A 7,546-nucleotide genomic window follows, 5' to 3' on the forward strand; every position below is an offset into this window, starting at 1 on the left:
TTTTTTTAATATATCATTTTTATTCAATTTTCTGTTTTACAATTTAGAATATTCATTTAAACATCCTTAAGATATCATGGTTCATTTTGCATATCATAAATCCCTGCATATTTTATATAAACTATACCATTCAGTATTCCATTATTACCTCCATCAAAACTTATTTACACTGTTGAATTTATCTTAATGCTGCCAACATTTCCAGGTGTACATAATTCCCCCCATATAGTCCAACATTTTCCAGTCTTCTTTAAACGTATTTTCTTCCTGTTCCCTTATTCTATGTGTTAAGTCTGCAAGCTGTGCATATTCCATCAGCTTAAGTTGCCATTCTTCTTTCCTTGGGACCTCGCTTATTTTCCATTTGGGGGCTTAAGTTTTTCGTCCCTAAACATACTTTTTGAAAGATGGCCCTCCGCAAATTCCACCCGCTGTGTAGCTATTGTTTTATTTTTATCTATTAAATTTACATACTACCCCTTCATCGGAAGATAACAAAGCAGTTTACGATATAAAAGCACGGAATACGTAACATAGCAACAAAGTTATCCTCATATTCCAGGTTGGAGGTCTGAGACGTGGAGAGAAAAAAATGGATCACAACATAGTAGTGCAAAGTACTCTAGAAGGTGGGAGGTCAGAGCAAGGCTGAAATAATAGTGTCTGCAGGGGGTGGCAATCCTATTGCACCCCCCCCTCCAGCATCTCCAGTGATCACTCACAAGTAGGAAGGACAGCGGCAATCCAGCAACAGCTGGTAGGTCACAGGTTCTTCAGAACCCCACCAAATGTGGAGAGACACTCCACTCCTCTGTCGTCTTATATGGGGAGAACCAGCTTTTATCCAAACTACTGATTCCTCCAACCGCTGCCATCACTTACCTGTACTATACCAAGGCCTTAACGATAAAGCCAGTAGCTTTGGGGAGTTTTAGAAATGGTGCCAAACCAGCTTTTTTTTTTTTTTAATAAGATATTTATTAGGATTTTTTTAAAAAATATTACAATACAAAATGAAAAAGAAAAAGAAAAAAATAAAAGAAAAATGATTAAAAACACTCAGATTTTCCATTGCTTATTTTTCTTTAGCTTGTTTCCCGGACCTCCTCATACCTCCCTTTTTTGTATTCCAGTTCAGTTTGTTGGTTCAGCAAATCCTTACCCTCTTTATTTATCCTATTCTTTGGTCTTAAAATAGTAACATTAGATTTTTTACCTCTTAACAACCCCTTTTTCATATTCCCTTAAAGCATTACAGCTAGAAACCACTTACTTTCTATCCAACATCGTTCTAACATTCATTAATTTTACAATATTTCTGTAGATAATCTTTGAACTTCTTCCAATCTTCTTCCACCGACTCTTCTCCCTGGTCTCGGATTCTGCCAGTCATTTCTGCCAGTTCCATATAATCCATCAACTTCATCTGCCATTCTTCCAGAGTGGGTAAATCTTGTGTCTTCCAATACTTTGCAATGAGTATTCTTGCTGCTGTTGTGGCATACATGAAAAAAGTTCTATCTTTCTTTGGCACCAATTGACCGACTATGCCTAGGAGAAAGGCCTCTGGTTTCTTCAAGAAGGTATATTTAAATACCTTTTTCAGTTCATTATATATCATTTCCCAGAAAGCCTTAATCCTTGGGCACGTCCACCAAAGGTGAAAAAATGTGCCTTCAGTTTCTTTACATTTCCAACATTTGTTATCGGGCAAATGATAAATTTTTGCAAGCTTGACTGGGGTCATGTACCACCTGTATATCATTTTCATAATATTCTCTCTTAAGGCATTACATGCCGTAAACTTCATACCTGTGGTCCATAACTGTTCCCAGTCAGCCATCATTATGTTATGTCCAACATCTTGTGCCCATTTAATCATAGCAGATTTCACCGTTTCATCCTGAGTATTCCATTTCAACAGCAAGTTATACATCTTTGACAAAATCTTAGTTTTGGGTTCTAATAGTTCTGTTTCTAATTTTGATTTTTCCACCTGGAAACCAATTTTCTTATCCAAATTATATGCCTCCATTATCTGATAATAATGAAGCCAGTCTCGCACTTTGTTTTTTAATTTCACAAAACTCTGCAGTTTCAGTCTATCTCCGTCTTGTTCCAAAATTTCCCAATATTTTGGCCATTTGGCCTCCATATTGAGCTTTTTCAGAGCTTTTGCTTCCATCGGTGACAGCCACCTTGGAGTTTTATTTTCCAATAAGTCCTTGTATCTTATCCAGACATTAAACAATGCTTTCCTGACAATGTGATTTTTAAATGCTTTATGTGCTTTGACCTTATCATACCACAGATATGCATGCCATCCAAATACATTGTTGAAACCTTCTAGATCCAAAATGTCAGTGTTTTCAAGAAGCAACCATTCTTTCAACCAGCAAAAAGCTGCTGATTCATAGTAAAGTTTAAAGTCTGGCAGGGCAAATCCACCTCTTTCCTTTGCATCTGTTAATATTTTAAATTTTATTCTAGGCTTCTTGCCCTGCCAGACAAATTTAGAAATATCTCTCTGCCACCTCTTGAAACAGTCCATTTTGTCCACAATTTGCAGTGTTTGAAACAGAAACAACATTCTAGGCAATACATTCATTTTTACCGCAGCAATACGGCCCAGCAGTGAAAGCTTCAAATTGGACCAAATTTCTAGATCTTTTTTCACTTCAGCCCAGCATTTTTCATGGTTGTCTTTAAATAAATTCCCATTTTTTGCTGCCATGTTAATCCCCAAGTATTTAACTTTCTTAACCACTGTTAAACCTGTCTCATTCTGAAACCCCTCTCTCTCCATTGGTGTTAAATTTTTCTCTAAAACCTTGGTCTTTAAATTATTCAACTTAAATCCTGCAACTTGACCAAATTCTTGAATCAGTTCTAAAACTCTTTTGGTACTAGATTCTGGCTCCTGTAATGTCAATACTAAGTCATCTGCAAATGCTCTCAATTTTTACTGTTTGGCTCCGACTTGTATACCCTTAACCAACCGGTCCCTTCTAATCATGTTCAGCAGAACCTCCAGGACCAATATAAAAAGCAATGGGGAAATTGGGCAACCTTGTCTTGTCCCTTTTTCTATCCTAAATTCTTCCGTCACCACATTATTTACAATTAGTTTAGCCTTTTGTTCTGAATAAATTGCACTTATACCGTTTTCAAAACCTTGGCCTACCCCCATCCCCTGTAGGTTCTTCTTCATAAAACTCCAAGAGATATTATCAAAAGCTTTCTCCGCATCCACAAATATCAAAACTGCTTTAGTATTTATGTTCACTTCTAGTTTTTCCAAAATATCAATTATATTCCTCAAATTATCAGACAAGTGTCTTCCTGGGAGAAAGCCCGCTTGGTCTTTATGAATCTCTTCCATCAATACTTTTTTCAATCTCTTGGCCAAAATGTCTGCAAAAATTTTGTAATCCACATTAAGTAACGATATGGGGCGGTAGTTCTTAAGCTGAGTCTTTTCAGTCTCTGTCTTCGGTATAAGTGTAATGTACGCCTCTTTCCAAGACTCTGGTGCCCTTTTCCCTTCCAATATTTCATTGCAGACTTCCTTTAAAGGTTGTAATAGCCACTCTTTCAAAGATCTATAATATCTAGAAGTCAGCCCATCCGGTCCTGGAGATTTGCCTAATTGCATGTTTTGAATGGCACCTTCTACTTCCTGTTCAGATCTTTTATAGTTCAACATTAATTTACTTTCTTGGGATATTTTTTGTAATCCATTTGTCTTCAGAAATTGGTCTATATCCATTTCTTTCTGTGGCCCTTGTGTATAGTTGTTTAAAATACCTCTGGAAACAGTTTCTAATCTCAGTTGGGTTATGTATATTCTTTCCTTCCACTTCTAAATTTGTAATAGTATTTAATTTTTGTCTTTTTTTCATTTGCCAGGCCAGCAATTTCTCACATTTGTTAGCTGATTCAAATGTTTTTTGTCTCATTTGTTTGATTTTCCATTCTATTTCCTGATTCATCATTTCCATATATTGTACTTGATATAACTTTATTTCTCTCAAAATCTCCTGCGACTTTGGTTTTGCTCTCAATTTCTTTTCACTTTCTTTTATTTTCCCCAAAAAATTTTCTTCCTTCTCATTTTGACTTCTCTTCTTTATTGCATTCTGTTGTATCAGAAACCCTCTCATGACAGCTTTACTTGCGTCCCAGATTACTCTTTTTTCTACATTAGTATTCATATTTATTTCAAAATAGTCTCTCAACGTTTTTGGGGCCTTTTTATACACTTCTTCATCTCTAAATAGGGTGTCATTCATCCTCCATCTGAAGGAGCCAGTTGATGTTAGCTTCAACTCCATCCTTACCGCATTATGGTCGGAGCAGGTTTTTGGGCAGATTTCCACTTTCTTTATCTTTGGTGCCATTCCTCTAGTTACCCATATTTGGTCAATTCTAGTCCATGTCATCTTAGCTTCAGAAAAGAAGGTTCCCTCTCTTCCCAAGGGGTTCTTTGTTCTCCATGTGTCCACTAAATCAAAATTGTCTATCATCTCAAAAAATGTTTTCGGCAGTCTACCATCCTTGGTAACTACCTGTCTTTGTGCCTTATCCATGTTTGTAGATACTACTCCATTCATGTCCCCCATCAAAATCAGATTGTAATCCAAATAATCCAATAAGGTCTCAAACCAGCTTTTCACACATCCATAATTAAACTTTAAATTAAACTATATAATCCTACTTGGCTATGAAATCTAAAGGCGAATGATTCAAATCTGCTGGACACCACTGTGTGATACGAGGTTCCAGGAGCTTACCCAGGGTTTGTGTTTCCTTTGGAAGGTGTTGTAAACAAAAATTGCCCTTTTCCCTTATGGGGTATCCAAGAGCCCATATAGAGTCCTTACATAGGTTCCCTATTGGCAGGAGAGAACAACAGAGGCCAACCAGAAAATATTGAGAAGCAAAGTAGCCTGTAGGCTTGATCTTTATTGATCTGTTGCAACAGGGTGCTCCCCTCACACGCAGGAAAGGAGGAGGACCCAGAAAAATGGTGTGCAAGGCCTTATAAAGACTTTTGAAATTGCCCCCCTGTAGATCAAGATCACCCCCAGAAACATCATACATACATCACAGAAGGGGTGTAACCTAAGACCACCCCTCAGATACATCATACCTACATCACAGAAAAGGTGGTCTAAACAGAAATTTAAATGTTGTTTATCTCTTGTCCTTGTTTATCTCCTGTCTGGCAGGTTACTTGATTGGATTTCCTGGAGCCTGGCTAGTCTTTTGTAGTGATAAAGACTTAGTTCCTGGGCCAGGTCTCAGGCTCACACCCTATTCAAAATAAAAAAAATCCTTCCAGTAGCACCTTTAAGACCAACTAAGTTAGTACTTGGTATGAGCTTTCGTGTGCAGGCACACTTCTTCAGTGTGCTTGCACACGAAAGCTCATACCAAGTACTAACTTAGTTGGTCTTAAAGGTGCTACTGGAAGGATTTTTTTTATTTTGACTATGGCAGACCAACACGGCTACCTATCTGTAACTGGAACCCTATTCAAACACAGACAGGATTTGTGAAAGAAAAGACAACGGGGAGGCTTTTCCATTTTGACCTTACAGAGAGTCAGTTTAGGAATCAAAATGGTTCCAGGTTGGCCTTCCTGTGCTGATCTATGTATGTGCTTGGTTGGTACACTTATGAACATTACCATATATCTAAGACCATTAAATTCCTATTACAAAGGGCAAACAGCAGAGACGTTTTTATGATACTGTATAGGGTAAAATGTGGGCTGGGCAATGTAACTGTTAGGTGGATTTGTAGCTTCTTGATTGACCAAATCCAAAGAGTGCTGGAAAAAAGCGACTAGTGGGGTGCCACAGAGTTTTGTCCTGAAGCCGTTGTAGTTCAGCATCTTTATAAAGGACCTGGACTGAGGAATTGAGGGGATTACCTTTACCTTTAATCAAATCTGCAGATGATAGCAAAGTGGGAGGGGTAGCCAATGCCACAGAAAACCAGATTGGAGAACTGGACCCAAACTAACAAAATGAATTTCAGTAGGGACAAATGTAAGGTTCTGTACTTAGCCAAGAAGAACCAGCTGCACAAATATAAGATGGGGAATAGCTGGCTTGCCAGTAGTACATGTGAAAAGGATCTAGGAGTCTTAGACCACAAGCTGAACACGAGTCCACAGTGTGGTGCAGCACGGGGGAAACCTACTGCTGTTCAAGGCTGCATCAACAGAAGTATATTGTCATCTTCAAATATCTAAAGGACTGTCACGTGGAAGAGGGAACAAGGAGATTCTGACTAAATATCAGGAAGAACTTTCTATTTATTTTTTTTTGAATTATATTTTTATTGGTTTACAAATACAAAAAAAGAAAACAAAGTTGTACATTCAAACTTCTTAATTACCTCTTAATTCCATTTTTTTGACTTCCCTAAATTTGTCTGAACTTCCTTCATTTTATAACTTTTAACACAATCCTACTTATTGTTATTTATTCTGGTAGCTTCAATTTCATTGTTTATACTTATTATTAGATTTTCACATCACAGAGCTTCCTTAAAACTTACAAACGTAATCTGGTTATCACTTAGTTTTTGCAAATATTGAATAAACTTCTCCCAATCTTCTGTAAATCTTTGATCTCGTCGATTCCAAATCCTTCCTGTCATTCTGTCCAATTCCGCATAGTCCATCATTTTGGCTCTCCAATCCTCTATCGTAGGCGGCTCCTCTTGTTTCCATTTCTGGGCCATCAATATTCTTGCTGCAGTCACTGTGTATAAAAGTAACTTCTTCTCTTTCTTGTTTATCTCATTCCCTTTAATACCTAGTAAAAACGCTTCTGGTTTCTTAGTAAATGTATATTTCAACATTTTCTTCAATTCATTATAAATCATTTCCCAGAAGCATTTTACCTTCTTACACTCCCACCACATATGAAAGAAAGTGCCTTTTCCTTTCATTTCCAACATTTGTTACTTATCTTATACATTTTTGCTAACTTTACGGGGGTTATATACCATCGATACATCATCTTCATAACATTTTCTTTTATAGCAGTACATGCAGTGAATCTTAAACCATCTTTCCAAAGTCTTTCCCATTCCTCCATTTGTATATTATGTCCTATATCTTTGGCCCAATCAATCATCACAGATTTTACCTCCTCATCCTTCGTATACCATTCCAGCAATATCTTATACATTTTTGCTAAGATCTTACAGTCATTATTTAATATGTCAGTCTGAAATTTGGATTCTTTATCAGCAAAGCCCCTTTCATTTAAATCTTTTCTAAACATCTCATTAATTTGAAAAAAATGCAGCCAGTCATTCACATGATTCTTGACTTCTTCAAATGGTCTCATTTTCCATTTTCCTTCACTTTTACATATTAATTTCTCATATGTTACCCAACCCCCTGTCATATTGACTTTCTTCACGCTCATCGCTTCCAGCGGTGATAACCAATAAGGTGTTTTTTGTTCCAACAGATTTTTATATCTTTCCCATACTTCAATCAAGGACCTTCTTATAATATGAT

This window comes from Podarcis pityusensis, assembly GCF_964106645.2.
Source record: "Podarcis pityusensis genome assembly, chromosome: 9".
Lineage (NCBI taxonomy): Eukaryota > Metazoa > Chordata > Lepidosauria > Squamata > Lacertidae > Podarcis > Podarcis pityusensis.